The sequence below is a fragment of the Mustela putorius genome, unplaced genomic scaffold, assembly GCF_011764305.1.
Source record: "Mustela putorius furo isolate JIRA1106 unplaced genomic scaffold, ASM1176430v1.1 tig00000166_pilon_pilon_pilon, whole genome shotgun sequence".
Classification (NCBI taxonomy): Eukaryota; Metazoa; Chordata; class Mammalia; order Carnivora; family Mustelidae; genus Mustela; species Mustela putorius.
In genome coordinates this window covers 5,432,375-5,450,951 of record NW_025421301.1, presented here as the reverse complement: position 1 = coordinate 5,450,951, position 18,577 = coordinate 5,432,375, and the positions used below count along the sequence as shown (strand labels likewise).

The 18,577-nt window shown below is 39.2% G+C and overlaps 1 protein-coding gene across 15 annotated transcripts in view; it reads right to left on the bottom strand.

Annotated features, from left to right (window-relative positions):
* SNAP91 (synaptosome associated protein 91) overlaps nucleotides 1-18,577 on the bottom strand; it is a 152,486-nt gene that overhangs the window by 9,546 nt on the left and 124,363 nt on the right. The window lies entirely within an intron of this gene.

Here is an 18,577-nt window from a genome sequence, read left to right as displayed (position 1 = left end):
TGGGAGCCTGCTTCTCCCTCTTCCCACTGCCTGCCACTCTCCCTGCTTATAAGCTCTCTTTTTCTGACAAATAAATAAATAAAACCTTTAAAAAAAAAAACCCCAAAACTAACCCTACTGCAATTCCTTAAACTTAATCATTAAAGCAAAATCTTAATGAGAAAAAGAAAATACTGTAGTGATGTCAGCAAAAATGGTGAAGTAAGGAACTCTGAAACTCTCCCCAATCTGTTAAGTCAGTGGAAAAACAGGCAACAACTATGAGAATCAATTATTTTAGAACTCAAAGCTAACTAAAAGCTTGCAGCAACCAGGAAAGTACTTATTCAAGAAAATCAGCTGGATGTTGGCAAGAAGAGTGAGCTTTGTGGCATCTTAACTTACCCTTGTTTCATCCACTGTTCTCCAGCTCAGCTGTAGTCTTGAAAATAACAGTTTACATTCTCAGTAATAGTACCAGAGGGAGCAGAATATATTTATTTATTTTGTCTCCTCTGGGTGGCTCCCTGGAAAGACTGGCTCAAAAGGCTTGTCTTTGTCTCACCAAACTTGGAATGTACCTAATGCTAAAGTTGTTGTGGAAAACATTTACAGGCAAATGTTTTAGTTGTTGCTGTCTGAAGCAACAGATAACAGGGCAAATAGTAGACTAAACAAAAAGCTTGGAGGAAGTCTGGAGAAGGAGATGTTTGGGGGATTAAGGGTGTAAAAAGTGCAGACCTACTCCTGGGAGTTCGGAAGCTCCTGCACAGGTCCCAGGGTTGTATGCGTTGCTCAGGAAAGCAACGAGAAGGCCTCCAGCTGACCTTGAGGCTTTGAGCAAGCAACCAGTGATTCTGATCACTAAAGTAGAGCCACAAACTGCCTGGTTGACTCTGCAGACATGACCCAACTCAAAGCCCCTCTCTACAAAGACTGGGAGATATTCTTATTCAAGGAATTTCAGTAATAGCTATCTCATCCTTAGCCGACCCCTTAGCTCAAGGAGCAGAGGCTTTAATAGTCACACATAATAAAGAACAGACACTACAGAATTAGTTCAGAGTGGTCACTCTGATGAGGGAGCAGGAGGCTGGCTGAGGACAAAGCAAGAGCTGGCGCCTTGCACCCCCCCCCCTTCCATCCGCTCCCCTCCATAGGTGTAGCATTCCTCAGGCACCCCTGACTGCCATAAAATGATAAATAGTTAACTTGCTAAGATCACAATCCTGCAAGACAGGAGTCTCCCTTGGTTTGCAAATGTCCTTGAGATTACAACAAAGAAGTTACCTTATCAATAGCCCAATTTCCAAAGACACAGAACTCAGTTCCTCAAGCCTAATGTCACCCTCCCCTCCATAAAAACCGAAGGAGGTGGAGGTAGAAGGAAAAGTAAATAAAGTTAAATTTCTTCTAAACCTAAATCTCATTAACAAGGATGCTTGATGGCAGGAATGTAACATTCCACCAGGAGACTCTCAATTGTCTTTACTTGATAGTAACTAAGCCTTCAATATCCTGATAGTATTCTTTGCCCCAATAGCCCTTCTGAATACCCCTTTGTCCTCACCTACCCAACTCCTGCGTATATAACCAACCACCCCTCACACCCCGGGGCAGCCGCATCTCTGCCTGCCCACAGGCCCTGTCCCCGTGCTTTAATAAACCACCATTTTGCACCAATGACGTCTTAAGAATTCTTTCTTTAGTCGTCGGCTCCGAACCTCCTCACCCCACCGAACCTGACTTAGGTTCTGGGACTTCATCATTTTTGGCGAGCCAGCCAGGAGATTTGTGTCTTTACATTTGGACTCTGAGCTTCGGTGCAAAATTGGTGAGTACTTTCTCTCCTTTACTTTACTCTCATTCCAGGGCCTTTTTCAAGGGGTATGGTCTTATTGGAACACTTGCATGTCAATTGCTCAGGCTGTAATCCTCTAGCCCGTGGCTACTCTATGGGGAGGAGAGCATCTGCCTTTTGGCTGTAAGCTAGTACCCGGCCGGAATGGCAATAAGACCCAGAAACTTGATGGCCTCTTTTTATTCCTGTTCTTATAGAAAGTTGTCTCTCTTGGGCACGGGACAGCCAACTAAGTCACCAGGATGGCTGCCAATCTTAAGACTCCCGTGTGAGGTTTCCTCCTGATTGATCTAATGTGATCCCCTCCACATGCCCGGTCTAGCCACTTCTGGCCGCGGGACCTCCACTGGGAGCCGGCCGAAACCAGTACCCGATTGAATTAAAACGCAACCGGGGACCGTTTCCTAGGGAAGTTGGCTGCAAGGACCACATGTGTTGGAATGTCGCATAGACCATGATGGATTTCAATCTTTACTGTTTCTCGTCAGTGTCTTCTGCAAACCGCCTAAAGCTATGAAATTGAGTAATTTCCCTTGCCAAAACTTCTCTAGCGTTTTTGTGGGTTAATATGGCAAAACAGTATGCAGTCTTCAGGACATACGATAGCATGGCACAAGCGTTTTAGTCCATTCACCAGGCACCCATCAGCAGCCTAGGATGCGATGGGGAAGTGGAGGGACGCCGGCACCCCTCCAGGGCCTCTTAGGGCAGGAATGCCTTCTAGGGAAGGCAGGATGGTGATCAATAGCGATATCTTGAGGGACGCCTCTGGTCGCTTTTGACACACAGGAACCTCTGACATATCCTGCGTGGGACGCTACCCAGGAGTCAGGGGGGATTTGGTAATGGACCTTCTTTACTTTTCTGGAAGCATGGCCTCAGTAGGCTTCCTCAGTTCCCAAGGACTCTACCTTGGGGTGCCTTTTAACCCACTGGAAATAATTTGGATTGCAAAACTTAGGAAAGGACCGAGCTCCTGTAACACTGCATGGCCTCAGTGGGATCTATCAGTTAGATCTCCTCTGCAGGAAGCAGGGCAAATGGACCTAGGGTGCCTGCATTGCTCATACCTAGGCCTTCATTGCTCTGCACCAGGACCCCAGACTAAGGGGCTTTTGCGGAATGTGTTTGCCCAAATGAGTCATCTAGTAAACTTTCTCCTGACATATTGGATGGTAATTACGTAAATAAGCCTTCTTCTAGTAAACCCAGGTTGCTGGGCCATCCCTAGCAAAGGGGATTCTGGCTTTATTTCTCTCTGTTACTCCTAATAGATGTGGGGGCTTCTCCCTCACTCACGTCCCGTGTTAATGGCTATAACTGGAGCCAACTGGGGTTGGTCTAACTCGAGACAGAGACTATAAGGAATATTCCCAAGCAGCTGCCGAAACTCTCTTTGTTTCGGGGAAGTTTCCCTGTGTTCTCTGGCCTGACTTGGACTGCCTAACCCCTCCCCCCTTGCTGGTGGGAAAGCATGGCGTCTGCTCCTCTGTTGGGGCTTATGAGCTCTGAAACCGGGAATCCCTTCTCTGCCTCCTGGCAGCACTTTGTTTCCTCTGTTTTCCCCTTCTGTTTCTGCACCAAGGCGCGTGCAACCTGCATGACTAGCCTCTAGATCATGCACCACAGCTCCTTCTCTCTTCACTGTCAAGGAGCAAGAAGAACACCCCCACTCCAGATCTTCCCACGCATGTCTCAGGTAAACATTCAAAGTGGAGTGGGCCCAGGTGGAACGTAAATCAGTATTGGAACTAAGTTAAGTTTGTTGGTTTAATTAAGATAGATGCATCTTTGAAGTTAACAGCAGTAAATGTGAAGTTTTATTCTATCAAAGTTTACTGAAGGTCAGATAAGCTTGTGTTACTTGTTAAAATTTGTTAGCAAAGAAATGACTAAACTGATGGTTAATTGTCTGTCTCAAAGTTCTAATGGGTAATTGCTGAAGTAGCTTTCAAAGTCTTTGGTAACCTGAAAGTTTTAAAGTTTTGCTTGGATGACAAATGGAATTAAATTGTGGACATCTAGGTCTTAACCAAACAGGATAAAATGCTAAGTCGTTAATTACTGAAAGTAGGTTTGTGCTTTTGACTTCTTACTGCAAAGAAACTAAGAGTATTTAAATCTGCTGGTAGACTTGTTTTCCACGTAACTGATTCATAAATTGCCACCTGAAGAATTCTGTTGTAACAGTTCACAATTGGTTAATAACTAAAGGTGTTTCTAAGAATACGAAGTTCTGCTTAGTGTAACTAAGACTGATGGAAATAGAGGGAAACTCTGTATGTAGGAAAGTAGGAGATATGTAAGAAAGATTTAAGGAATGGGAATACATTTTGTTGAAGGTAAAGGAAGGTAATTTTGTCCTAAATGAGATGGTTGTTTAGAAGGAAATGGCTTGGGACAAAACCTGAATGCAAAGGAAAGTTGTAGAAGGTTTGTGAAGGGAAATCTTCAGAAAAGGAATTTTAGCTATGGTCAAGAATGGATTAAGATTGAAATGAATGGGTTTTAAAGGTACATTGGTACAAGACTGAAATTCTCTGTTCAAAAGGGCAATGTTTTCTTAGATCAATTGATCTGTTAAGAAAATATAAATGGTTTTCTCTTTGCCTGCCCAGAAAAACGAGTTTCTATGTTTTATCAGGTGTTTAACATCCCTAATTATATTTAGGCATGTGCTTTAAAACTTTCTAAAATTTTAGCAAATGTTGACAAGATTTAAATCGTAAATCTCTTTAACTCAGGCTTTTCCTTGGTATGTGAAGTTGCTCATGCATTACTACTGAACCAATGATAAACCCTGGGTTACATTTGGGAAAATGCTATAACTATTCTAGAGATTCTACACACTTCCTAAAGTTTTAATGTTTTGAGAGATCATCGCTTGATACTGTAATTATGGAAATGTTATGTATCACAGAAATAACCTGATTTCCTTGCAGCTAAATTGTAAACTCCTGTGTCTCTTTAGCTCTAACCATATCCATTCTGAGTTTTTGTCATTTATAATTGTTTTAATTCTCTTGTAAAATGAGTTTTATCTTCAAGTAGATTCCTATAAAGGACTTTCAGGACAAATACAGATATTTGATATGCTTGAAAATCCTAAAACTGAAATGGGTAAGAATTTCCAGAACTGACTAAAGCCGCATTCACCAGAATTAGCAACATGGGACTAAATGAACTAAAAGATTATAGTGTTGTGTCTCTTAATGTTTTGTCTTACTTTAAACATTGTTGGTTCTTTAATGTTTGCTCTTCCAGACTAGGGATACTTTTTCTTAAGTTATCTGTAACTTATAGAGATGTAAAAGTGCTCAAAGCATTCAAGCTTTTCTCTCTATCTGAACCCTCTGAAACCAAAAGGTCTTAGTAAGTATTCTTTCTTCCATGGCAATCAGTCATTTGCATAAGTCCAATAAGAATCTGTTCTCCTTATAACAGGAAAGAATTGGAAACACGGGTTATTTTACCAAGGCTTTGACTGGGATGTCATATTTGAAAAGACTCAGATATGACCAGACAGCTTAAAGGAACTAAGGTTGACTTTATGAAACCTGGAGCCATAAAGCCCCTTGGGACTGTTGGCCTGATACCTTGCTTACAGAGTTCCCAGCAGCCTCACCAGGTGAGTAAAGAATGTCACTCCTTGGTAGGTGCAGTCTCGGGAAGAGGAATTCGCCCAAAGGTATTGCAGGCATGCCTCATGGCAAGTACAGGGCTTGGCTTCTGGCCCAGAGAGGCTACTAAAAGTTCAACCTAGAGATTCCTTATACAAAGTTCCAGCAAAGCAGATTCTAAAAGATCTATTGATCACACTCACTGTTCTTGCTGAGCTTATGTAAATAATGGGCCAAGTTTGTTAAAACTGGACCTGTGTCACAAGTGAATTAGTCCTGATTTGGCTATCACTGGAAATGAGGGTTACTTTAGAGAGAAAAATTATGTTTCGGTAACACACCTTTATGGATATTAAATTCTAGATTTGATTGTCTTTAAATGTTTGTTTACCTAAGCTAAACAATTTGAGGTAAACTTCAGAGAAGTTGCACAATAGCTTCTTTAGTCGATCTTATTATTTTGTGGATATATGAACAAGACCCCACAGCACATGATTAAACAACTGGAAAATGGGATTGATTCCCCTACAATTGTATAACTTAACTAACCCCTTATGTGTGGCTGGGATAATGAAATTGCCTAAAAGCCAACCTATCACACTCCATAGGATTAACTATGGACTTGTGGAGATAATGGATGACCCCACTTTCTTTATGAGTGGATTGGATGATTCATGGGGGGCTCCCCTTATCTCTTGACAAGTTTTCTCCCACTTGACAATGATCCTCTGTAATCAGGATATTGTTAAGGCTGGACCACTCAAAGGTCGTCTTATTGGTTTCATCCCTTAGTCATATTTATCCTAGAGGCCACCTCTGTTGAGGTGCAATTGCAAATAGATGCTTTAGCTAAGCATGGAACAGCCCTCCTATAAAGGAGCCTCAAAGCTCACTATGGGACAGTCCTTGACTGTAATGATGTCACATCAGGTCCAGATTTGTCTTAGAAATCAAAGGCCACCAATGGATAATGGAGGCCAACTAATTAAATACTGGGCTACATTAACAGATATGCCAGAAATAAAACTTGTCAAACTTTAAACCTAGTTACCTGTATGCCTGAACCTGACCACTGTACTTCTTTCTCTATAAATGCAAAAAAGGTTATTGATCTTGCTTACTCTATCTGGCCAGATTTAAGATGCCCCTGTTAAAAATATGAATGACAGTTGGTTTTCTGATAACAGTAGTTTTCATAGAAAAAATAAGAAAAGCTAGGTGTGCCATAGTGCTCACTAGCACTTTGCAATTGCCAAAGTCTAAGAATTAACATTTATACTGACTCCAAATATGCTTTCCTGGTACTACATGCCCATGGAGCTATTTGGAAGGAAAGGGGATTGCTATCAAGCCATAACTCCCCAATCAAATATGGGCCCAAGTTACAAAACCCTCCTTATCGCTATACTGAAGATGGCATATATCAGATCCGGGATACATATTTGTGGTTCACACCCATGATTGGACAGCTCAGTTAAAAGGCAATTTTATGCTGGGAACAAAAGAATCATACGTAGGATACTTGGACAAATAACACACAGTATCGAGGATGGCTATCATTAGAAATGTGTTCCCAAATAATAGTACTCCAGGCTACTGAATGTTTTGCTACTGATTGGGTAAGGTGACCTGGCATTAGATGGCCAGCTCCAAATGGAACCCACTGGATATGTGGAACCAACCTGTGGCCCTGGCTTCCTCCAGGGTAGATAGGTCGCTGTACCTTAGGATTTGCCTGGATTCATGGGCGCATTACTAAAACCATTACAACTCCAGCTAATCTCCCCAACTTGAAACAAAGATGGACACGATCTGTTTTTAAATGGTGTGATCACTCAGCATCCATCTTTGTTCCATCTGCGGGACTAGAAGATGTCATGTGGCATGTAGAAGCCCTTAATAAATATACTACAAAGGCACTCAATGACTCACTGAACAGCATCTCCCTACTTAATACTGAAGTGTCACAAATACGCCAGGCAGTCCTACAGAATAGGATGGCCTTAGATGTCCTGACAGCAGCACAGGGTGGCACATGTGCAATTATCAAGACAGAATGTTGTGTGTATATTCCAGACTATCACAAAAATGTCACAGGACTAATAAAAGATATGAATACCCAGATTAAGGCCCTACAAGATCCTTCTCTCTCTCTCAGTGAATGGTTAAGTTCCTGGTTTGAAGGAGGGCTATGGCCAAATCTCCTTTTCGGGCTTCTCATTCTTATCGCCTTATTAACCTTAATATGTTGCTTTGTTCCATGTTTTCTACTTGGTGCCGAGACTCCATTGCTACAATGACTACACCACGACAGACGATCCTTGTCGCACGCGAGGACGCCTCCTCACTGTCAGCGCTGGATTCAGCTGCCTCCACCTTTCGTAACTCCCTTATACGTTCCTACCCTGATCAATATTGACCCGAGCAGGTAGGGACAGCTCTACGCCCCTATTCAGCACGAAGAAGTTACAGAAGATGAGACCTTCCACCTTCAACCACCTTAAAGATTTAAGGGTCAAAATTGTTCAGGGGGGAATGATGAGGGAGCAGGAGGCTGGCTGAGGACAAAGCAAGAGCTGACACCTTGCACCCCCCCCCTTCCATCCGCTCCCCTCCATAGGTGTAGCATTCCTCAGGCACCCCTGACTGCCATAAAATGATAAATAGTTAACTTGCTAAGATCACAATCCTGCAAGACAGGAGTCTCCCTTGGTTTGCAAATGTCCTTGAGATTACAACAAAGAAGTTACCTTATCAATAGCCCAATTTCCAAAGACACAGAACTCAGTTCCTCAAGCCTAATGTCATCCTCCCCTCCATAAAAACCGAAGGAGGTGGAGGTAGAAGGAAAAGTAAATAAAGTTAAATTTCTTCTAAACCTAAATCTCATTAACAAGGATGCTTGATGGCAGGAATGTAACATTCCACCAGGAGACTCTCAATTGTCTTTACTTGATAGTAACTAAGCCTTCAATATCCTGATAGTATTCTTTGCCCCAATAGCCCTTCTGAATACCCCTTTGTCCTCACCTACCCAACTCCTACGTATATAACCAACCACCCCTCACAACCCGGGGCAGCCGCATCTCTGCCTGCCCACAGGCCCTGTCCCCGTGCTTTAATAAACCACCATTTTGCACCAATGACGTCTTAAGAATTCTTTCTTTAGTCGTCGGCTCCGAACCTCCTCACCCCACCGAACCTGACTTAGGTTCTGGGACTTCATCAACTCGATAACAACAATAAAACAACAAAACAAACAACAACTACGGAAAAAGTAACCACAACAAACCTGTGGGGAAGAGACAGAATCTGATTTCTAGAGTTGCCACATGATAATATTCATAATATCTAGGTTTCAACGAAAAATTCTGAGGCATACAAAGAAACAAGAACATACAGCCCAGATGCAGGAGAAAGATCTGAAATCAATGACCTCAATTTCCATATTGAGGAATTAGAAAAAAAGAAACTAAACCCAAAGTAAGGAGAAGAAGGAAATAATAAATATGGGAGCAGAGACAATAAAAACTAATTGAAGAAGTCATAACAAATCTAAATGGATATAAAGAAAAAGACTATGTCAGAAATCAAAAAACTTCCATCAGCAATCAAAAAAGGCCTGAACCATATGATAATTTCAATAGCTGTAGAAAAAGCATTTGATAAAATACAGTATCTGTTAATGATAAAAGCTCTCAACAAAGTTAGAGGTAATATACATCATATACATATAAATAATAAAGGCCATATATGAAAAACCCATAGCTAACATCATACTAAATGGTGAAAAACTGAAGACTTTCTCTCTAAGATCAGGAATAAGACAAGAATGTCCACTCTCACCACTTTTATTGAACATAGTACTGAATATCCTAGCTGCAGCAACCAGACAAGAAAAAGAAATAAAAGGTGTTCAGATTGGTAAGGGAGAAGCAAAACTCTCACCATTTGCAGAAAAACTCTCACCAATTGCACTATATATAGAAAACCCTAAAGACCCCACCAAAACACCATTAGAACTGATAAGAGAATTCAGCAAAGTCATAGGATACAAACAATATACAGAGAACTGCTGCATTTCTCTAAACTAATAATGAAGTAGCAGAAAGAGAAGTTAAGAAAACAACTACACCAGAAAGAACAGCATACCTAGGAATAAATTTAACCAAGGAAGTGAAAGATCTATACTCTGAAAACAATAAAATTGATGAAAGAAATTGAAGATGATATAAACAGACCTTGCTCATGGATTGGAAGGACTAATATTATTAAAATGTCCATAATACTCAAACCCATCTACAGATTCAATGCAATTCCTATTAAAACAAACAAACAAACAACTAATAGTATTTTTCACAGAACTAGAGCACATAACACTAAAATTTGTATGGAACTACAAAAGACCTCAAATACGCAAAGCAATCTTGAGAAATAAGAACAAGTCTGGAAGTACCATAATTCCAGATTTCATAATTCCATACCAACAGTATGGCCCTGCACAAAAACAGATAAACACATATCAATGGAACAGAATAGAGAGCCCAGAAATAAACCCATGCTGATGTGGTCAATTCATTTATGACAAAGGAGGCAAGAATATACAATGGGGGAAAAGACAGCATTTTCAATAAATGGTGATGGGAAAACTGGACAGCTACAGGCAAAAGAATGAAACTGGACCACTGTCCTATATCATTTACAAAAATAAACGCAAATGGACTAATGACCTAAATGTGAGACCTGAGACCATAAAACTCCTAAAAGAAAGCATAGGTGCAATCTCTTGGATATTGGCCTTAGAAACATATTTATGGATATGTCTATTTAGGCAAGAGAAACAAAAGCAAAAATAAACTTGAGACTACATCAAAACAAAAACCTTTTACACAGCAAAGGATATCAAATCAAAATCAACAAAACAAAAAGGTAACCCAGTGAATGAGAGAAGATATTTGCAAATAACATATCCAATGAGGGCTTAATACAAAATATATAAAGAACGTACATAATTCACAGCCAAAACCCCAATCTGATTAAAAAAACGGGCAAAGGACCTGAATAGACATTTTACCAAAGAAGACCGATGGTGGACACAGGAAAAGATGCTTGACATCATTTACTATCAGAAAAATTCAAATTAAAACCATAATGACTTGTCACCTGATACCTGTCAGAATGGCTAATATAAGAAAGACAAGAGATAACAAGTGTTGGTGAGGATATGGAGAAAAGGGAATCCTCACATGCTGTTGGTGGGAATGTAAATGGGTGCAACCACTGTGAAAAACAGTATGGGGGTTCCTCAGAAAATTAAAAGTAGAAATATCATATGAGTCAAAAGAATAAATAAAATCTTTAAAAAAACATATGATGCAGTGATTCCACTATTTACCCAAGAAAATGAAAACAGTCATTCAAAAAGATACACGCACCCCTATGTTTATTACAGTATTATTTATAATAGCTAAGATATGGAACAACATAAGATGGGGGCGCCTGGGTGGCTCAGTGGGTTAAGCCTCTGCCTTCAACTCAGGTCATGATTCCAGGGTCCAGGGATCGAGCCCCACATCGGGCTTTCTGCTCAGCAGGGAACCTGCTCTCTCCTCCTCTCTCTCTGCCTGCCTCTCTGCCTACTTGCAATCTCTGTCAAATAAATAAATAAAATCTTGGAAAAAAGATGTGGAATATTACTCAGCCATTATGAAGAAAGATTTTGCCATCTGTGACAACATGGATGGACCTAGAGGGTATCTGCTAAGTGAAATAAATCAGACCGAGAAAGACGAATACCATATGATTTCACTTAAATGTGGAATCTAAAAACAAACCAAAGGGGCACCAGGGTGTCTCGGTTGGTTGAGTGACTGCCTTTGGCTCAGGTCATGATCCTGGAGTCCCAGGATCAAGTCCCATCGTGCTCCCTGCTCAGCAGGGAGTCTGCTTCTCCCTCTGACTCTCTCCCCTCTCATGCTCTGTCTCTCACTCTCTCTCTCTCAAGTAAATAAATAAAATCTTAAAAAAAAAATAAAAACAAATAAATAAACAAAAACACAGATTCTTACATCTGTCTAACTGGTAGTTGCCAGAGGGGAGGTAAATGGGGATGAGCAAAATAGATGAAGGGGATCAGGAAGTATAAAATTCTAGTTATAAAAAAAAGTGCAGCACAGGCCATAGAGTCAACAATAAAAAAATTCCACCACAGAAAAGCCCAGAACCAGATGGCTTCACTGGTGAATCCCATTAAATGTAAAATGAAGAAGTAATATCAATCCTTCTCAAGCATACAAAAAAGAAGAAAAAAAAAACTGGGAGAACACTTTCTAATTATTCTTTGATGGCAGTATTGCCCTGACATCAAAGCTAGATAAGGAGATTAGAAGAAGACTACAGACCAATATCCTTTATGAACCCTGATGCAAAAATTCTTGACAAAATACTAGCATACCAAATCCAACATATACTAAAAGAATTATATACCATGAGCAAGTGAGATTTATCCCAGAAATGTAAGGTTTGCTCAATCAAAGTAATACATCATATTAACAGAATGTAAGGAAAAAACCCTACATAATCATGTTACGAGAGGCAGAAAAAGCATTTGACAAAATCCAACACTCTTTCATGACAAAACAAGCAAAAAGACAAACATCACTCAACACACTAATATTATAAGGGAAATTCCTCAACTTCAACAGAGGCATCTGCAAATGCTAGGCTATCATCATACTTAACAGTGAATGACTAAAAGCTTTCTCCTTAAGATGACAAAGATGTACTGGAAGTTCTAGTTGTGGCAATCAGGTAAGAAAGAAAGAAACAGCATCAAGAAAGAAAAAAAGAAATTAAACAATCTCTACTTGTAGATGACATCACCTTATATATAGAAAATCCATAGGAATTTAAATACAAAAGAAACCATCAGAACTAATAAATAAGTTCAGCAAAGTTGCATGATATAACATCAATATAAAAAACTCAGTTCACTGTCCACTATCAATGAACAATTAAAAAATACAAAGGCAATTCATTTACAGTAGTGCTAAAGATAAAATACTTAGAAATAAAATTAAGAAAAGAAATACAAGACTTGGGGCATCTGGCTGGCTAAGTTGGAAGAGTTTACAACTCTTGATGTCAGAGTTGGGAGTTTAAGCCCCACATTGGGTACAGAAATTACTAAAAACAAATATATAAATAAACTTTTTAAAAAAGGACAAGACTTGTTGAAACATTGTTAGACAATTTGTTAAAGCACTGTTGAAATAAAAAGCAACTTAGATAAACAGACATCCTGTGTCCAAAGATTAGACAATTTAAGAGTAAGATGGCAATTTTTCTTAGTTGCTTTATAGATTTAGTGCAACCCCTATCAAAATTTCAATTGCTTCTTAAAAAAAAAAATTTCAATTGCTTCTTTTGGAAAAAGGGACAATTGGAACCTAAAGTTTATACGGAAAGGCAAGAGATCCAGAATAGCCAAAACCATCTTGAAAAAGAAGAACAAATTTGGAGGACTTACACTTCCTGCATTCAAAATTTACTAGAAAGCTACATGGGAACAGTGATGTAGGTACTGGCATAAGGACAGACATATAAATCAATACAAGAGAACAGAGAGTCTGGAAATAAATCCATACATCTATGGTCAACTGATTTTTGACAAGGATGCCAAAACTAATAAATGAAGAACATTTTTTTTAATAAGTTTTTTTCGGAAAATTGGATTGCCACACGCAAAATAATGAATATGGACACTATGTCACATCATATATGAAAATGAGTCTAAAATAGCTAATGTAAGAGATAAAACTATACAACTCTTAGGAAAAAACATAAGTGTAAATCTTCAAGACTGTGGATTAGGTAACGGTTTTTTTTTTTTTTTTTAAGATTTTATTTATTTATTTGACAGAGAAAGATCACAAGTAGGCAGAGAGGTAGGCAGAGAGAGAGAGAGAGAGAGAGAGAGAGAGAGGGAAGCAGGCTCCCCACTGAGCAGAGAGCCTGATGCGGGACTCGATCCCAGGACCCTGAGATCATGACCTGAGCCGAAGGCAGCGGCTTAACCCACTGAGCCACCCAGGTGCCCCTAGGTAACGGTTTCTTAAATATAACACCAAGAGCCCAAGGAATAAAAACAGAAATAGGTAAGCTAGAGTTTATCAAGGTTTATTATATTTATCAAAGGACACTGTCAAGAAAATAAAAAGACAACTCATAGAATGCGAGAAAATATTTGTGAATCATATATTTAATAAGTATCGAGTATCCAGAGTACAAAAAGATCTCTTAGAACTCAACAATAAGAAGACAACCCAATCATAAAATGTGCAAAGGATATGAAGACATTTCTTAAAAAAAAAAAAAAAGGTACTAATGGCCAAGAAGCTCATGAAAAAGTGCTCAACATCATTTGTCATTAAGGAAACGCATATCAAGACCTAAATGAAACCTTACACATTGCTGGTGGGAATGTAAAAGGAAGTGGCTGCAGGAAGGTTTGGCATTTCCTCAAAAAGCTCAATGGAGGGTTACTCATGAACCAGCAATTCCATTCTTAGGTATATGCCCAAGAGAACTGAGGACATACATTCACACACAACCTTCTATACAAATAGATGATGAATGTGGTCTATACAAACCATGGGTTACTGAGCCATAAAAAGGCATGAAAGTACTGATACCTGCTACAACATGGATAACCTTGAAAACCTTGTGCTAAGTGAAAGAAGCCAGGCACAAAACCCTCCATACTATAGGAGTCTGCTGATATGGAAATACCCAGAATAGACAGATTTATAGGAATGGAGTAAATTATTAGGTGCCAGGGGAGAGGGAGAGGAGGAAATTGAAAAGGGGCTGTGTTTCTTTTTGGGGTGATGGAGATACTGTGGAATTAGATAATAGTGATGGTTTTACAATATTGCAAATATACTGAAAAATCACTAACCTGTACACTTTAAAATTGTGAAGATGGCGAATTTAGGGTTTTTGTAAATTTTATCTCAAAAAATTAAAAACATAAAAGAAAATACTGCAATACTTGAGAAGCAGCAGATGCAGTTGAAGTTCTGAAAACAGAGTCTAGTACAGAACTTCTGTAAGGGACATTTACATTACAAAGGAAATGTCCATCTGTCTGTCAAGGTCTCTCCAACTGTACAAGGAAGAGAAGGTCGACTAGATCACAGAAGATCTTATCAATGGACAAGACACTGCTTGAAATCTACACAACAAATCTTACTTTCAGATTACCCCGACTTTCCTGGTAATTTCTCCCCAGCCTGGCCACCCAACAGCTTGCTTGCTTTTTGTCTTCAGCAGCAGATGGTGTTGAAGCCAGTGGCATAGGCTACCTTGGGGAATTACTCATTTTTCCCTGGGTAGCCCCTATACATGAGGTATACATGCTAATAAACTTCTGCTTTTCTCTTGCTAACTGGTCTTTTATTACAGAATCTCAGCCAAGAATTCAGAAAGTTAGAGGGGAAGTCATTTTTCCTCCCCTACACTATAGGTATTGTATTTTCAGAGTCACTCTTTATTCACCATTTCAACATGTTAGGTGGCATTCACCAGACCCAGAATCCTGTCCCTTACCAAGATTGTATCATACAGTGATATTGTATTATTTATCAGAACTTTATCATTAAAACTTCATCCTATGAAAGAAAAAAGGTTTTTATTAGTTATCAAAATAAAATGAACTTACTGGAAATTCCTGAGCAAATAAATGGGCCAAATAATTTAAAGATAGTCTAAGTTTTCTATTGTGCTTACATAGATTAACTCTAAATTTACTCCTCGGGTTATTTTTATTTTCTTTTTCAATGTTCAACTGAATGTTTCATCCATAGACATATAAATATTAGTTGTTTTTAGGGAAAGAATTGTGGATTCTGTGGTCTCTTGCCAAATGCATTTATTTCTGAATTGCAAGTATCTTCCCCATTTGATGAAAACTTAAGAGGTCTCCTGTGCACTGGAAAACAGGAAGAAGTAGCCACCGAGACACAGGGTTCTTGATGGCCATGATGACAGAGCCCTGCCAGCAGATGTATCTCAAGGGTTCAAGTCCTGTTACGATGCTCAGATCTAACTCCAATTCTGTGCTCTGGCAAATTCTAGAGCTGAACCTCCATGCAGCAACTGAGGAGAATTTGAAACAAACTGGGAAGAGGAACCTCAGCTCTTGTCTACCAGTACAAACTTTAAAAGGCAGCAGCAGGACGTTCAGCCCTACATCTGCCCTTTCATCTCCTACTTGAAAGGAGATGTCTACAGACTACCAGGAAATACGGAAACGCTGCTTTGCTGCTTCTGAGGCATAAGTTTGTTTTTTTTTTTTTTTTTCAGTCATTTCTCTTCTTTTTCTTGAATATTCTTAGAAAAAGAGACTCAAACATTTTTTAAGGAGTAGGAAAGTGGAAGAGACCTTTTATGAAAGAAAGAACTGGAGAGAAGAAGCCAGAGGCCTTCTTACATAATTAAGTCAGAATAATTTCTTCAGTAAAAGCAAAGCCAGAGCTTTGTTAAAGAGCTGCAACGTAAATGGGATAAAGGGCAGGGAATTTACACAGGCTGCATCTAAGAGTTCATCTTCATAAAGGTAAAATAACTCTGCATTTGACTGCTTTCATCTTGTTGCCTAAAATGTCAAGGAAAATAAACAAAAGAAACAGAAGTACAGTAACTCTGCCCTCCTGATAAATTATTTCTGTTGTTCTAGTTTCTCTTTGCACAGCTGTTGTGGATTCTTTATGCTAAAGCGTACTGTCTATTACTTTTCGGAGTTTAATTACAAACAACTCAAAGTCTTCCACTTCATAAATAAAAAATAAGGAGTTTTGGAGTTTTAAAAAACAATGAGAATATTAATCTCATTCTTAGTGATGGTGCCTGCCAATCAGACAATTAGTGGCTTTGTTGTCTTGAAGAAGCAAAACAGCTGTTAAGTATTTGATGAATTCCCAACATTGTATGGTTAAAGGCGGGATGCAGGAAATGTGTAGACTAAATAAGCTCTCCAACTTAACACTATTTTTTTTTGTTGTTTTTTGAGAGAGAGAGAAAGAGAGAGGGAGGAGGTCATGAGGAAACAGAAGGCTGGCTGAGGACAAAGCAAAAGGCTGACACCCTGCAACCTTCCCCCACCCCCACTCCTGGGTGGGACATTTGTGACATTCTTTAGGAATCTCCCAACTATCTTAAAATTAATACCTTGCTAGAGGGAAAAACCTTGACAATGAGGAGGCCTCAAGGCCTTGGGTATCTTGTAGGTCCTCTTTAGCATACGAAAGTTCTTTTGAAACCTCCCTTTTTCCTCACCTTCGCCAGCCCTATAGTATATAACCTGCCACCCCTCAAAATCCCAGTGCAGCAACTCTTTTTCTGCCTGTGGGTACCTGTTCCTGTGCTTTAATAAACCACCACATTGCACCAAAGACGTCTGAAGAATTCTTTCTTCGTCATCGGCTCTGGATTCTGAATTTTGACCTGTATTTTGAATTTTCACCTGTATTTTGAAACTAATTCAGAGGGGCAGAGTGAGTAGAGTAGTTCTCCCTTGTCTGCTTCCTGGTTAAATGGCCGCATTGTTCAGTGAACTGCCCAATAAAGAAACCTGGACAACCACTGTCTTCTGGCATCATTCACAATGATCACCAGTTGTGTGGATTCTACTTGAAATTTTCTTTTTTGTTTTCCTTTTCACCTTCATGTCAGGCTCTCAGCCACTTTTTGTTTTAATCCTACAGCTGATCTACCAAGCGCACATATTCTCACCACCCTTTCCTCCTCCTGACTACCTTAGACTGTTAGCACTTACCACCATGACTGTTCTGAAATCAACCTGTTAAAAAACTGTTAAAGCTTTTTCCAGCTGATGAGGACTACACTACTAAAGTATAAGCTCAGAACACATGGTGCCTCTCTAATTTTGCATAGAAGAGAACAGGAAAATTAGTTCCGTTAATTTGGTAATGATAATATAAATTGTGCAATTTAATGTCAATATGTGGTATTCAGAGATTTATAAGATCAGTTCTAAAGAAAACCTCTCTTTAGGGATTCTATTTACATTTATTGAATTTCTCCCCACCCAGTCCCCAATAAGATAGTAGCTCTCAAATGTCTCTGTTTCTGAGAATGGAGTGCAGCCCCCAAGACAGAGAACTATTTGCCTATGGTCTCTGCGTTTATCTGGGCCCCCAGCTACAGGTAAGGCTTGAGATCTAGGGTAATAATTATGCTCTTTTTCACCCTCAAAATAAACCTGGCTTGGACAATAAATTGTATGTTCATCCCAGGCGTGGGTTGGTTTAAGAGATATATAGTTTTTTTTTACTAAGTATCCTTTGTAAAATTAAAATGGAACTCTTTATTTTACAGCTAAATATGGTCCTCTTAAACACTGTTTTAAGACAATGCAGAGAAATATTTAAAGAGATAAATACCTAGACACAATAGGCAGTTTTCTCATTGCTGTTTTTTAGAAATTATGCTTTAAAATTAAGATCTTTTGGACTTTGAACTCACCAAAGGCAGAGAATATTAGTCCTTAAATTACCTTCTTTCTAACTAACAACCATGGGATTGGGTGGGGAGACAAGAGGTTGTGAGAACTCAAGACTGAGCCTAAAATGTTTTCTATTATAGAAACTGAGATATAAATTATAATTTGATTAATACTATTTGTATTGTTTAGTGGTAAATTTTAGTTCCAAAGATCTTTTTCCCATTGGTTTAAACTTATTTTTATTTATAAAACTGTAATAAAACTGTTTATATATAAAACATTACTATTTATCAAGTGATTTAAAAGAAAATGTTTTAAATCCTAAAATTCAAGTATTTACATTTATGGAGTATGATTATTATTATTTTGTTAAGATTATTTATTTATTTATTTGACAGAGATCACAAGTAGGCACAGAGGCAGGCAGAGAGAGAGGAAGGGAAGCAGGCTCCCTGCCGAGCAGAGAGCCAGATGGGGCCTCGATCCCAGGACCCTGGGACCATGACCTGAGCCAAAGGCAGAGGCTTTAACCCACTGAGCCACCCAGGCACCTGAGTATGATTATTTTTAATGGCGTCTAAAGTGTTTATA